The sequence below is a fragment of the Thunnus maccoyii genome, chromosome 11 (assembly GCF_910596095.1).
Source record: "Thunnus maccoyii chromosome 11, fThuMac1.1, whole genome shotgun sequence".
Lineage (NCBI taxonomy): Eukaryota > Metazoa > Chordata > Actinopteri > Scombriformes > Scombridae > Thunnus > Thunnus maccoyii.
The window spans coordinates 24369993-24382985 of record NC_056543.1 but is presented as its reverse complement, the minus strand read 5'-3'; the positions used below and the strand labels follow the sequence as shown (position 1 = coordinate 24382985).

At 39.4% G+C, this 12993-nt stretch overlaps 1 protein-coding gene across 4 annotated transcripts in view; it reads left to right on the top strand.

The window, feature by feature from the left end:
* fgf14 (fibroblast growth factor 14) overlaps nucleotides 1–12993 on the top strand; it is a 130374-nt gene that overhangs the window by 67180 nt on the left and 50201 nt on the right. The gene's annotated exons all lie outside the window — the stretch shown is intronic.

Sequence of the window (12993 nt, the reverse complement as noted above, 5' to 3'; positions counted from 1 at the left end):
TGTGCACATTGTTGGCTTTGTATTATGAGTATATGTCATATAATGTAAGGAGTGAGTGCGTGATAGCTGGCGTATAACCTTTAAAAGATTGTTACCCATGAATCACTGCAAGGAACTGTGTCGGTAATGGATACAGACTGTACTGTACTGTACTTAAACACACTAATTAATTTTAGTACCTTAGTTTTATCCTTTTTACCACATCAGCTGAAGAATGTGTAGAGCTTATGCATTGATCATACTCTATATTGTTTTGAGTAATCTTAGTTAATCTGTATCAGCATAGATAGGTAGGTAGATAGATAGATAGATATAAGCTGATTAAGAGATAGATACTGATAAAGAGATGGAGACAGAGAGCATCCTGGGAGAGAACATCATGAGTAGGAGGTATCCAAGCCTCTTGGGAACTTGCCTGCAGGTTAAGTGCGGCTCTTGGAGAAGCTGGAGAGCCTCTTTATTCATTTAATTACAGGTTAGCACAAAGTCTGTGATTAAAGACTTTCTTATTGAATTCAAGGTAGCTTTAACCATGGGTATCTACAACTATTGCGCAGTACAGCACATGCTAAATTACCATAGAGCCTTCATACTCAGTGATGGTGCCTTTGGTATTTTCACTCTGATGCACATGATGTGTACAGACATTGCAAAAGAGAAATGAAAAGATGAACTTATATGCATTTGGAGTATATATTAAATGCCATATACATGTTTTTAAAATGCTTAATTCAGCCTTCTTAGTTTACAGGACACAGCGTTTTTTTAGGAAACTTGTCTCATTCATCAGCAGCTCCACATGAGTCGACAGGGCATTTTGTCAGTAAACCTGTTCTCACGTGGAGGACATATGGTGTTGGATATAGGATGCTCATAGATTACAAGAGCAGTCTTGGCTAAGCGCCCCCTACCAGCCCCCCTTTCCACTTGTGTGCACCCACACACACTTATTTGCTTACTGTAATCTTTTTTGTTTTGTTTTGTATCGTGCCTTTTACACCAGAGCTTCAGTAATATTTTTTAAAAAGCAAAGAGCATACAATATGAGAAACTACACTGTAACCTTTATCTGTCCATATTGACTTTCTCTCATCTGTAAACATCAGTGGCAAGAATTATTGATGGATGTTGAGTATTTTGCACAGAAATAATCAATGAAGAACTACTTAATCACTCACAAATGGTTGTGGTTAAGGTTGGAGGGTTTGTCATCCGCTTAATCATGGATATACTCTCAATTTCCATCTCAGCTAACATGTTGTTGGGTCTGGAGTGGTGCTCTTTGAGCTGGGAGGGAAATGATGTTTGAAGTATTTAAGTTAAGGGTAGGGCTGAACTTTACTGTTGCTAAAATGAGATTTTCTCAGAGACAGAAGTACACATTGCTACACATGCACACACACACACACACACACACACACTTATGTGTGCCGCAACATCCCAGATATACACAGATCAGGCAAAAGTTCCAGCATCTGCATTCGTTCTACTTCTTAAACTTTTACTTTCAAGTGAACTCAAGGATGCCAGCGGATCCCTTTAAGGTACCAGTCTCTACTGTCCACTCATGAGAGTTCAATATGAACTCTGCTGGGCTGTTTAGCTAGGTGCCTCTCAAAGTAGGCTGTTTGTAATTGAGGGGGTTTATTATAGAAGGCCAGAGGATATTTTAAAACAGATAGGAGCGTTCTGAAAGCCAAGGCTAGCTGTAACAGCCCTGATTCTGTCTTGGTGATTTACACCACTGTGTAGGTCTTCTAGAGGCTTTTAACACAAAGGACTGGGTCTCTGTTGGGGCTGTATACATGATGAATTACCTGGTGGTTATGAGATAACACGTGTCAAAGTGTTGCTGTCACACTCTCACAATGCCTGCACAGCGGTCACACACAGAAAACAATGGCTGGTGTTTTTCTCACTCGAAACGGAGAATAAGTGATGACAGGGAGGGGTGGCAATATCGCAGCACCTAACTGAATTAGAGAGATCAGAGGTGTTTATATAAAATATACGAGTCAGTGTCAGTGACAGGCAGAAGAGAGATCCGCTAATTATTCAGGGCGCCTTTGCTCTACTTGAACTGAGAACATGTAATGCATCAAAAAGCCTGTTACCACATGTTATTATATGTTTGATACAAGTGTTTTACCCTCATGTGATGCCTGTGACTTTAACCCTCTCTGTCTTTATCAGCTACTTCATGTGAGCGCCTCTCATATATAAAACATTCTCCTCTTTTCTCTGACCTCATACAGTGCACAGTACAGTATGTGTGTTTTTCCTGCACTGTGCACGAGTGGCCGCACTTAGATCAACATATTGGAACGGTGCTGTTTGCCTCCCAGTGCTGTTGAAATGAAGGAGCAAAGGGAGGCCGGTGGATGAGGAAGCGAAGCGGACCATCCGCAGGATTCACAGTCCTTCATGATGCCCTAGTCCACTCTCAATGACAGGTTTTCCCCTGTCCACCTCCAGACTCATCACCTTGGAGCAGGGGAGGGTCATGAATATTCAGCAAAGTGTCCACTGTTTATTACTATGCAGCAAAGATCAATGTGTGCCCTTTGCATGTGAACACATTCTAATCTCTCTGTTACCGCACCAGCCAGAGCACCTGGACAGCAAAGGCCAAAGCACTGAACCATCTCTTGCACTGCACACTGACACTTTACTGCACTGAATTATGTGAAGTATAGAGTACTGGAGAAATAATGGCTGAAGTACGAGGAAGACGCATTAAGGAAACCTGTTATGTAGTTTCTGTCTTTGCTTCTGGATGTCCTGTACTCACTGTTTTGGCTTTGTTTCTCAGTGGAAACGCCACCTCTTGTACATGACACTGGTGCTAAAATGCTCACCATGATTAAGCTGAAAATTAAACATTTAGATAGCTCCAGAGTGAAACAACTCTCCCTCCCGCCGCATGCCAAATAAATATTGAGTTTATGAGTTTGTACTCATTCTCTAATTGGCAGCAGAGTTTGACTGTGACACTGTAGAACAAATAATTTAATTCCAATTTGGTATCCCTCCAATCATTTACTTTCAACTCTGGAAATAATACAACATAATAGGCCTCATATGTTATTAAGCTCTGTAATTGCTGACTAATATGATACAGAGTAAGGAAAGAACCAAAGTCAGACCCACAGTATTATCAAAATTCATTGCAAACAGATTCCCGACATATATGACTGTGCCAGCCGATGCACATTTGTTTCTCCAACTCTTTTAACATGGGTGAGATTATATTGTTTTTAATCAGCTAATGCTTCACTGGGTTGTCTTATCCTGATGAAGTCATGTTGACGCTAGTATTGAGTGTCTGTCCGACTGCAGCCACTTATTCAATCCTCAACCCGAAGGGAGAGGGCTCATAATAAAAACAGTTTTATTGGGAATACTCGAACTAGCACATCGAGTGTAGTGGGAGGAAGGAGAAGGTGGGATGGCTGGGAGATGCAAGGGGTGGTGGTCATGGTGGTAGAAAGGACCAGACAGAAAGAACTTATGAGCTGGAAGTGTTTGTGTATGCGTGGGGGTCTGTGTGTGTGTGTGTGTGTGTGTGTGTTAATGATGGACTAAGTGTTAACTGTGTCAATAAAATACAAGTTGTACAAGTTTACGCGGAAAACAAATTTGCCTCACGTACATCAAGAACATGTTGGAGTGTGTGAATGAGAGATGGACTCGGTGTGGGTGGATGCTATGTGTGTGTGTGTGTGTGTTCCTGCTACTGTGCATATTTGCTTGTGTACACACATGCATATATGTGGGAGCAGGAGGCGGACCAGTGGGTGTGCACACCAAATGATTCAGCACTTCATGGACAAGATTCATGTTTTATGAGTATGGGCTCCCATAAATTACATGGCCTGGCTTTTCTGCTGCTGCAGCATAGCGTCGTTCTCTACCCCCCCCCCCCCCCCCCCCCCCCCATCTCTCTCTTTACTCATTCTCATACTCACTTCACTTTTTCGCTCACACTCTCACATTTATCTCCTTTTGACCTCTCTGTTGTTGTTTTTTGTTGCGCACTAAATGTCATTAAAATTTATTGTGTCATTATATCTTAAGATGCTGAATGCCCTTACGTAAATGTTGTCAAAAAAAACAATCACCGTCAGTAGAAGTGCCTACGTAAGTTTGCTGCTCAGCCTACTCGTGAGTGTATAAAGCAGACTGTGGCAGAGAGACGCCATGTGTAGGCTTGTGACAAGCCACTGAACTTAGTGGAGTGTACTTCGGGGAGCTTCCTGTGTGTTACTTAGCAACGGTGAGCTTGCATTGCGGAGTCTGTTTTAGTTTTCTTAAGGATACCATCTCTCCCTATGTCCCTGTGTAATTGTGTATTTTGAATGTGCATACAAACAGAGAGACCAAAACACAGAGCTACTTTAGAGAGAGAGAGAGAGAGAGAGAGAGAGGCAGAATTGACTTCTCTGTTTGGTGAATCAACAGATGTGTCAGGGGAGCTGATGGAATAGCTCGACTCAGGGGAGTAGGTTCACCTGCCTGTGGAACTGGACTCATACCTGGTCTCTGTCCCCAAATCCTCTTTGTTGCCAAGCTGACATTAAAGTCATACTCAAGTCAAAAGTTTAAATCAAAAAGCATACTACTCCATCCTGTTTGGTTATGTTTTTGAAACATCTGGACTTTCATGCACGTAACTTCTGTGGTTACACTTGTGTTATGTTTGTGCTGTTAGTGTGAGATCAGTCGGTCTATCGGTTCATGCATCCATCTGTTTTCATTCATTCATCACATTTATTCACAGAAAACAAACATGTTTCTGTGGATAGTCGTGGTTCACAGAGGATAAAAACTGATTCTTTTAATGCTTTAGGACGAACCCTTTCTATTTTGGACACTGCTTGTGTTTTCACCTTGTGTCACCTTAAACCTGACATAATTCAATTTTTGGCCAGTTTGGGGGATCACAACAAACAGTAAACACAACAGTTGATATGAGGAATATTTTAGCAACAACTATTTGCCTATACAAAGTAATATTAGCATTAACCTGGAGTTGTTCCTCTGTATACGTGATGAATTTAAGTCCAGTATTCACTCACCTTTTAGGCCTGTTTTTGGTCCACCAGCTCCTGAGGGAAATATCTGCCTCTGTAGCTGCTAAATGCTCCACTTTAGCTAGTTTAGCTAATTTTGTCTGTTTACTGTTTGGTGCTGGGCAGGCAGTGTACAGTGGGTTTATCAGAGCTTATATTCAGAAAACAGCTGCCTGCTGCAGGAGACAAGGTTAATGATATAGATCTTGAGCTGCTGAGTCAGGTGAGAATTCTGTGGGTTAATATCACACATAATCTTTTTTGTTTTTCAAATTATTTATATAAAAGTATTGACTGCTGCTGCTTTAAGACTGAAATGTTAACTTTGCATGCACAGTATTTAATCTAATAATAATTAGTGAGTGCATTCATGCTCACCACTCCTGTGCCAGATCAGTGAGGGGTTTTAGTGCCATCAACACAGGACTCTTTACAGAGTGATTAGGGATTTGTAGTCTGATCAGTGATCCTATCAATACCTACATCCTCACAGGAGTATAAGTACAAACCACTGCTTTATAAAGCATTTTCTCTGCATTCATTCTCTATTCTTGCAGGGCACCAAAACCTGCCTCTTATAGTGATGAGGGTACGCTATTATCTGTGAACAAATGGATTTGAACATGCTACGGTTGCAAGTGTTCCATGTATTTGCTGTTAGCCTTTAGAAACAAGACTCTGACCTCTCTATAAGACAGATGAGTTAAACCAATCTAATTCAAGCACATCGATAGGAAAGGAGCGCATTTCCCTGAGCAGAAATTGACCAGGTGTCAGGGGGGGCTGATGGAGAGGGCAGTGTGGTCTGTGTGTGTGTGTGTGTGTGTGTGTGTGTGCTAATGTGCCTGCATGTGCGTGTCCACTTTTGTGAGTGCAGACATTTGTGTGCACCTGTACTTCACAAGCGTCTTACTTATCCCCGGAGCTCCCCTTTATTTCGGTGTGTGGCTATTTTTAAAGCTGTGTTGAAAGGTTAACTCCTCCGGAATCACTGAAACAGTGGTTTAACAAAGAAAAAAAATAACATGCATCCTCTGGGAAATAGACACCGCTTTGTTACTGTCACCTGCTACATGCTTTAAATTACCCCAAACAAATCATTGTGATGGCACTGTGTAATGTTAATCTGACTGATGGTGTATACTACAGGCTGCTTGGTATATTGATGAGTACAGTGCTTTTACCTTTTAGCAATTCACATCATTCAGCTTTCATTTTTTGGAGTCATCATTATGCCTCAGTACACCATAACCCAACTAAATGTATTACTTTCTTACCCAGACGGGCAGCAAGTTAAAAGTCCTATGAAATAAAAGACAATGCAGGTATTGTCTTATCATCTAGTTCTAATGCTCTGAAGCAAATGCTCAGTATTTTCCAACCAATCATAGTCGCCAAAATATGGCTGCGCTGCGTCTTTGTTGTACTATTTTCCTCCACAAAGCTCCAGTGGGAGCTTTGTATTTAGCCACATTTTGGTGAAACAATGACTGGAACATACTGAGCCTAAGAAGAAGTTTCCATGGATGTTTTCCACCTTCATATTATTCCACCATGAAAACTAGTAGGAATCCATTTGTAAGCGACATGGATTCAAACTAGAGAAAGGCGCTTTTCTCCATGAAACAGTAAACTGCTAGTTTACCTCAGAGGATGAATATTTGAGACCCAAAATACAGATTTTGGGGTGGAGTGTCACTTCAAGCTAATGTGAGGTAGCAGCAACAGTAACATGAGGTCAGAGGTGTGTCGGTGTGCAACAGCAACATCAACATCATCTGCAGTTTTCTCTTCTGCCAAAACCTTGAACATACACACCCGGAGGCCCACAATAAAAACACGTCTCCTCCACCTCCTCCATAAGTAGGCGTGATGGAGGAGGTGAGTGAGCTTCAGCGGCACAGCAAAGACCAACATCGATGTCCACATTGAAAGCTTTGTCCTGCCAATTTCTGAGCTCTCTAACCCAACATTCTGTTTCACGTGGAAAGAAAATAACAATCTTAAAGCTTTTTTTTTTTTTTTTCTGCATAAACTTTTTTTGCAGCCATTTTCTTCTTACATTTCAAACAGTTTAACAAACTCTCCCTTATGTATAGGCCCGTCATAAAGACCTGGGTTCTGGCATCTCACTACACACCAGCTAATTATAGTCCACTGTAATTACAAATGTGTCATTTCTCATTAGGCCCTAACAGCAGACATGCAAATGAAACACTCTATTTGACAGAAGGCCTTTTTTTTTTATCTTTTCCTCCACTCTTTTATATCTCTCAGAGTAAAAAAACATCTTAAAGGTACTCATCCCTCCATTTTAATAAAGGCTACATCTCTATCATTATTATTTCATTATCCTGATTTGCATATATGTTAATTGGGCCTTTAGGGCATAAACAGAAAGCGTAGTTTTTAGTCTTTGATTCTGGTATTGTTCTGTCTATTGTGCTGAGTCTTACCCACTGTGATTTTCTGCATCGCTTGCTTTTCGTGTGACTACTTTCTCTTCTAACCTGCTTACACGCACAACTTAGTTCTCTACCAAGACCTTTAACCTGTGGCCAAAGACAGAAAAAATGAAGCCTATTAGGTTTTACAAAAAAGTCTTCATGAGTCCGAGATCATCTATGTTTGTGTCATTTTGTCTGTGCCATTAATAATCAGTGATTTGTTTTGACAGAATCAGCAATCGACTGCTAAAGGTCAATGTCTGCTTTCTACATTAAATCAAGAACACATAAACACAATGCCGGGCTGTGGTCATCTGGCTGTTCACATTAACAATGACCAGCTCAGTGAGTTTGTGTGCAGTGTGATCTTACGGCACTGCACCACTGACTGTTATTGGAAACTGTGTGCCCTAAGGCTCTGATCTATATATCATAGAGCCCTCTGTGCCTCCATTGCATAACATACGGAAATGAAAACAAATGTCTCTTTCTTTTCTTTTTTTTTACTATTTTTCTTTATTTCTATCATACTCTCTATTTTGTTTCCCCCTGTCCCCCGTCTCTGTCACTCATGCACATACAGTATATGTGAATTTATGAGCAGTACATACATACATACGTACATACATACATACATACATAGATACATATATAGCAAATAGCAGTCATCAACAGAGGATCAATGGATGTTTTTCAGCGCCCAGAAACCCACAATCAGTTTATGGCTTATCACTACTGACTAATATTAGTTACCACTCACAACACAGCCTCACTTGCTCTAGTTAGGTCATAACTTCATGCACAGTCCAACACTGCTTTCATCATGTTGTCAGAACCATTACGGGCTCATTGATTGATAGACAGGTTGATAGTTTTGATCAACTAGATCAAGTTGGACACTGGAGGATGTCATTGTCCAATCACAGCATCTGTGATGTAGCCTGTTTTGGCCACTTGAGGGCATCTTGGTTGACTTAAGAGAAGAATGTTTTGTTTCTTGTTAAGGGTTCCAGTTTTAGCTCAGTCTGGTGATCTGACAGCTTGTTGTCTAAGTGCAGTTAAAGGGTTAAACAGCTAAATATAGTGGTTACACTCAGGATCTCAGGATAAAGTACCAAAATGACAGACTGGTACTTTCCTAGAAGTCTATGTTTAATTCACTGGATTATTTCAAACAATGTGTTGGCCCATGACAAATTGAAGTTGATGGGTTTCCATTTAGTGGTTTCCTCTTAGCTTGTATGTCAGTGTCGAGGCCATCACAAAACCTTTCTTTCAGGGAAAAAAAGAATAGAGCTACATGATATACAGTATGTATTCTCTGTGCAGAGCAGTTTGCATCTCCTGTAATCCTGCAGCAGTGTCCTGCTGAGCTCTGCACTGCTCTCTAGTGGCTGAAAAATAGTAAAGCAATTTGTAAGAAGTAAAGCAGTTTAAGCATGACAGGATGATACCCTGCAGCATCTGCATTTTCATTATAATTTTAATACAATAGAGTTGGAGATTATGTGAAGTTGGCATGACACATACAGTACAGTGTGTTTGAAAGCATGTAACGATACTACGCTGCACCAAAAACATGTAGAAAATGAACTGGATAATGAGCTGGAAAACAGCAAATGCTCTTCTTTTGTCTGACAGTTTGAAAGTCTTCAGTATCCTGACACAGAAACTATACAGCAAAATATGTTTCAAGTTTACAATGTAGCATCTAGCTTAGAGCTACTGTACCATGACATCATAACATTTACACTGTGAGCAACATGATCGACCAGTGATTAAACTAGTGAGTTGTTCTTTTCTCTAAGTGTTATTGGTGCAAGAGGCTTCACGTTCATCTGTGTAGTTATTATAATGATATTGTGAAGCCACAACATTTTGAACTAGCAAATCATGTATTTTCTTTCTTCTTTACTGTTGTCATAATGTCACTGAATTCCAATGAGATAATAACGCGAGCTGCCAGGTGCAGCTCTGTTTGTTTTCCAGAGCTGTCTTGAAAACAAAAATATCTTCAGTTTTTGTAAAATATAACTAAAGGAAAGTTATTGACACACAGACACAGAGGCTTGCATGCTCACATAATCCCATATAAGAATAACAAGTTGCAGCTGTAACATTCTTCATATTTTCATTTGTCCATACAGAAAAAAATGGCTTCAGTATTGTTTATCTCTGTTTATCCCATTTTATCCCTCTTTGTGTAGTGTTGTTGTGTTTCTTCTACTGCGCATCTTTGATGACAAAATAATTTAACACCATAAAAACAACATGACAGTTTGGTCCCACTGACACATTTAACCGATATTCAGTCCACAAGTCTAAATATTACTTTGCATTTTTAGAAACAATAACAATGTTTATCATCCTTTTGCACTTTTGACATTAAGTATAAATCCATCTGAAGGGAACAAGTGATCTGCATTACCTCAAAATACAGCTGTCTTACTTTACAATGTGCTGCTGTGTCAACATGATTAACCGGTTTTGCTGTACAATTTTAAGGAATATTTCTTCTTCCAAGAAGAATCTCGTCTGTATCTTTACATAATTCAGCTGATTGGTTTGTTTGCCTCGGCTCCTTGCCAAAAGCTGTGATTATCTCTAAAGAACCAAATGATCAGGGTATGTTCAGGGTTTGTATTAGCAGGTGAACAAATCTCTAGTGCAGGCTTTAGGTGTGTGTATTCAAATATGTGGATGTGAGTGTGTTTTCCCAGAAATGAAAGATATGTATAAAAAACAAGATATTAAATGTTATGCCTTAACCATGTTTGACACTAAACTACTATGCAGTAAAAATGCATGGATTACAACACAGTGACAAGACGCATGCTGTGCCTGCTTAGAGGCAAAAGACTCCGTCAAAATATGCAGTGGTGGAAGAAGTATTCAGATCCCTTCCTTAAGTAAAAGTACCAATACAGTAATGTAAAAATACTCCATTACAACTTAAAGTTATCCCTCTGACTGATATATTATTATATATGACATTATTAGCTTATTAATACTGAAGCATCAGTGTTAGAGCAGCATGTTACTGTTGTAGCTGCTGGAGGTGGAGCTAGTTTCAACTACTGTATATACAGTTAGCTAGTTTAGTCCAGTGGTTCCCACCCTAGGGGTTGGGCCCCTCCAAAGGGTCTCCAGATAAATCTGAGGGGTCTTGAGATGATTAATGGGAGAGGAAAGAAGAAAAAACAAAGATACACAAATCTGTTTTCAGTTTTTGGAATTTTTCTCTAATCTTTGGTGAAATATTGGATCATTTGAACATTTATTGAAATAAAACCATGTGAGAAGTTTAGAGGGAAATTTGGTGGAGCTGTTAACAACTCAAAGACATCTAAAATGTGACCCCGACTACACACTGCTTTTTGTAAGACGTCAAAAGCCAAAAAGGTTGGAAACCACTGGTTTCATCTTTAACCATGTGTTGTGTTTCAAATCATCATCTGAAAAGTAACTAGTAACAAATAAATGTAGTGGAGTAGAAAGTACAGTATTTCCCTCCGAAATGTAGTGCAGTAGAAGTATAAAGTAGCTTAAAATGGAAATACTCAAGTAAAGTACAAGGACCTCAAAATTGTACTTAAGTACAATACTTATGTAAATACTTATGTGAGTAAATGTACTTACTCACTTAAATGATACTTTCCACCACTGAAAATATGTATACTATTGACTTAAACTAGCAAACCTAAACTTCTGCTAAATAGGATAAAACCTAATAGAGAAACTAATGGAAAATACTGAACAGTAACATATTGTCTTGAATCATCATTGTGTGTAATTTGGAATCAGTTGGATTTAATCCTGTGTTTTTACACCAGGGACGACAGACTAACAATTACCTCTCTGTGGTACACATCTGATACGACTGAGTGGATTGAGTACATGTGAAGTATTTAATATATTGGGTGCTGTGGTAACATTTGATCTGTGACAGTGTTAATGGGTGTCTTAGTGTGTGTGTAATGTCTGCCGGTTAATGATTGCTGTCATCCTCAAGTATTAACCCCGCCACTTCAGGCTAATCACTGTACTTCTTGTCCCCCTCTCACCTCCATTACCTCACACTCACACTTTTTTTTTTTTACTGTAGCGGCAGGGTATCTTCTCTTTTTTTCTGACTTTATTTTCACGACCAAAAGGGTCACAGTGGCCACAGTGCAGCCTCAGCTAATGACAATTAGTGTCATAACTTTGGTCATTACAGACATCATTAGTGTTTCATTGTCTCTTGGGGAAAACTTTATTGCTGTTCTCAATCAGAGGTGGCTATGGTCCCATTGACACACTGTTTCATTGGAGATCTATGGTGCATATCATATGAGCACACCTTAATAGACCTCTAGGAAGGAAACATTAAAACATGAGCAATGTGAAACACACTTAGCAGTCATAATATTTCATGGAGGTGTAATAATTTTATGGTTATGGCTGGGATTCATTTCATTAGAGAGGAGACATTCATCGTGTTCTCTCACACATAGTTTATGATTTATACACTAGTTTGTTTATGAAGTTCACTTTTTCATACATTTAATGCTCCATTAAGAATTCTTTTTAAATTAACATTAAATCAAATAACTATCCTCTTGCAATGTGAAATATATACTGGTAATACCAATCTTAATTAAAGTTTGCAGCTTTTTGCAGTATTCGTCTGTTTTAACTGCTCATTGTGACCTCTGTTTGCCCTTAAACTTGCGTGGTTGCATTTTTCGCATATTGTTGAATTCACAATTGTATCTTAACCTGAACTGACATCAACCTCATTACCATAGTGTTAAACTTCTGAACTATGCCCAGGCTCTTTCTTTGCATCAGAAAATTATAAATATTAATGAACACACCTATATAGTCTATGCATTCACATGCAGGTGCACACATTCTGTTTGCTTAAAGTGCCTACACGGTCATGCACCACTGAGAAAAAAACACAAAAAGCATACATACACTCATTTATACACATCAAATGTCCTTACAACATTAACAAGATGAGGAGGACATGAAGATAATTTGTTATGGTTTGCACTATTGCTCAGTTATGTCTGGATTAGTGTTGAGGGTATCAAAATTGAGGTGTGGGTTTACATTACACATAAAATGTGTGTGAGTCAATTTACCTCATTTGGCCTGTACAAAGCTCTCTTCCTTGTTCATGCTATCTGATTTGATCCTGAATACCTGCTAGTGTAAATGTGTTTGTCAAGTATGTGCGTGTGGCAATTTGACAGAGGTGTGTAGGAGCTGTCAGTAGTGGTAATTCTATCAGACAAGAACCAGGGATTATGATGGACCTGTGGGCTTCTTATGCCTGCATACACATCAGGTATCATCTGTGGACTGCAGCTTGACAGGGAGGCGGCTTAAAAAAAAAAAGTCACTGTCCACACCTGAAGGTCAGTGGCTACACCATTTATGTATTTGAAGAGAGAAGAAAAACAAAAAAAAAATACTTCCCCTTA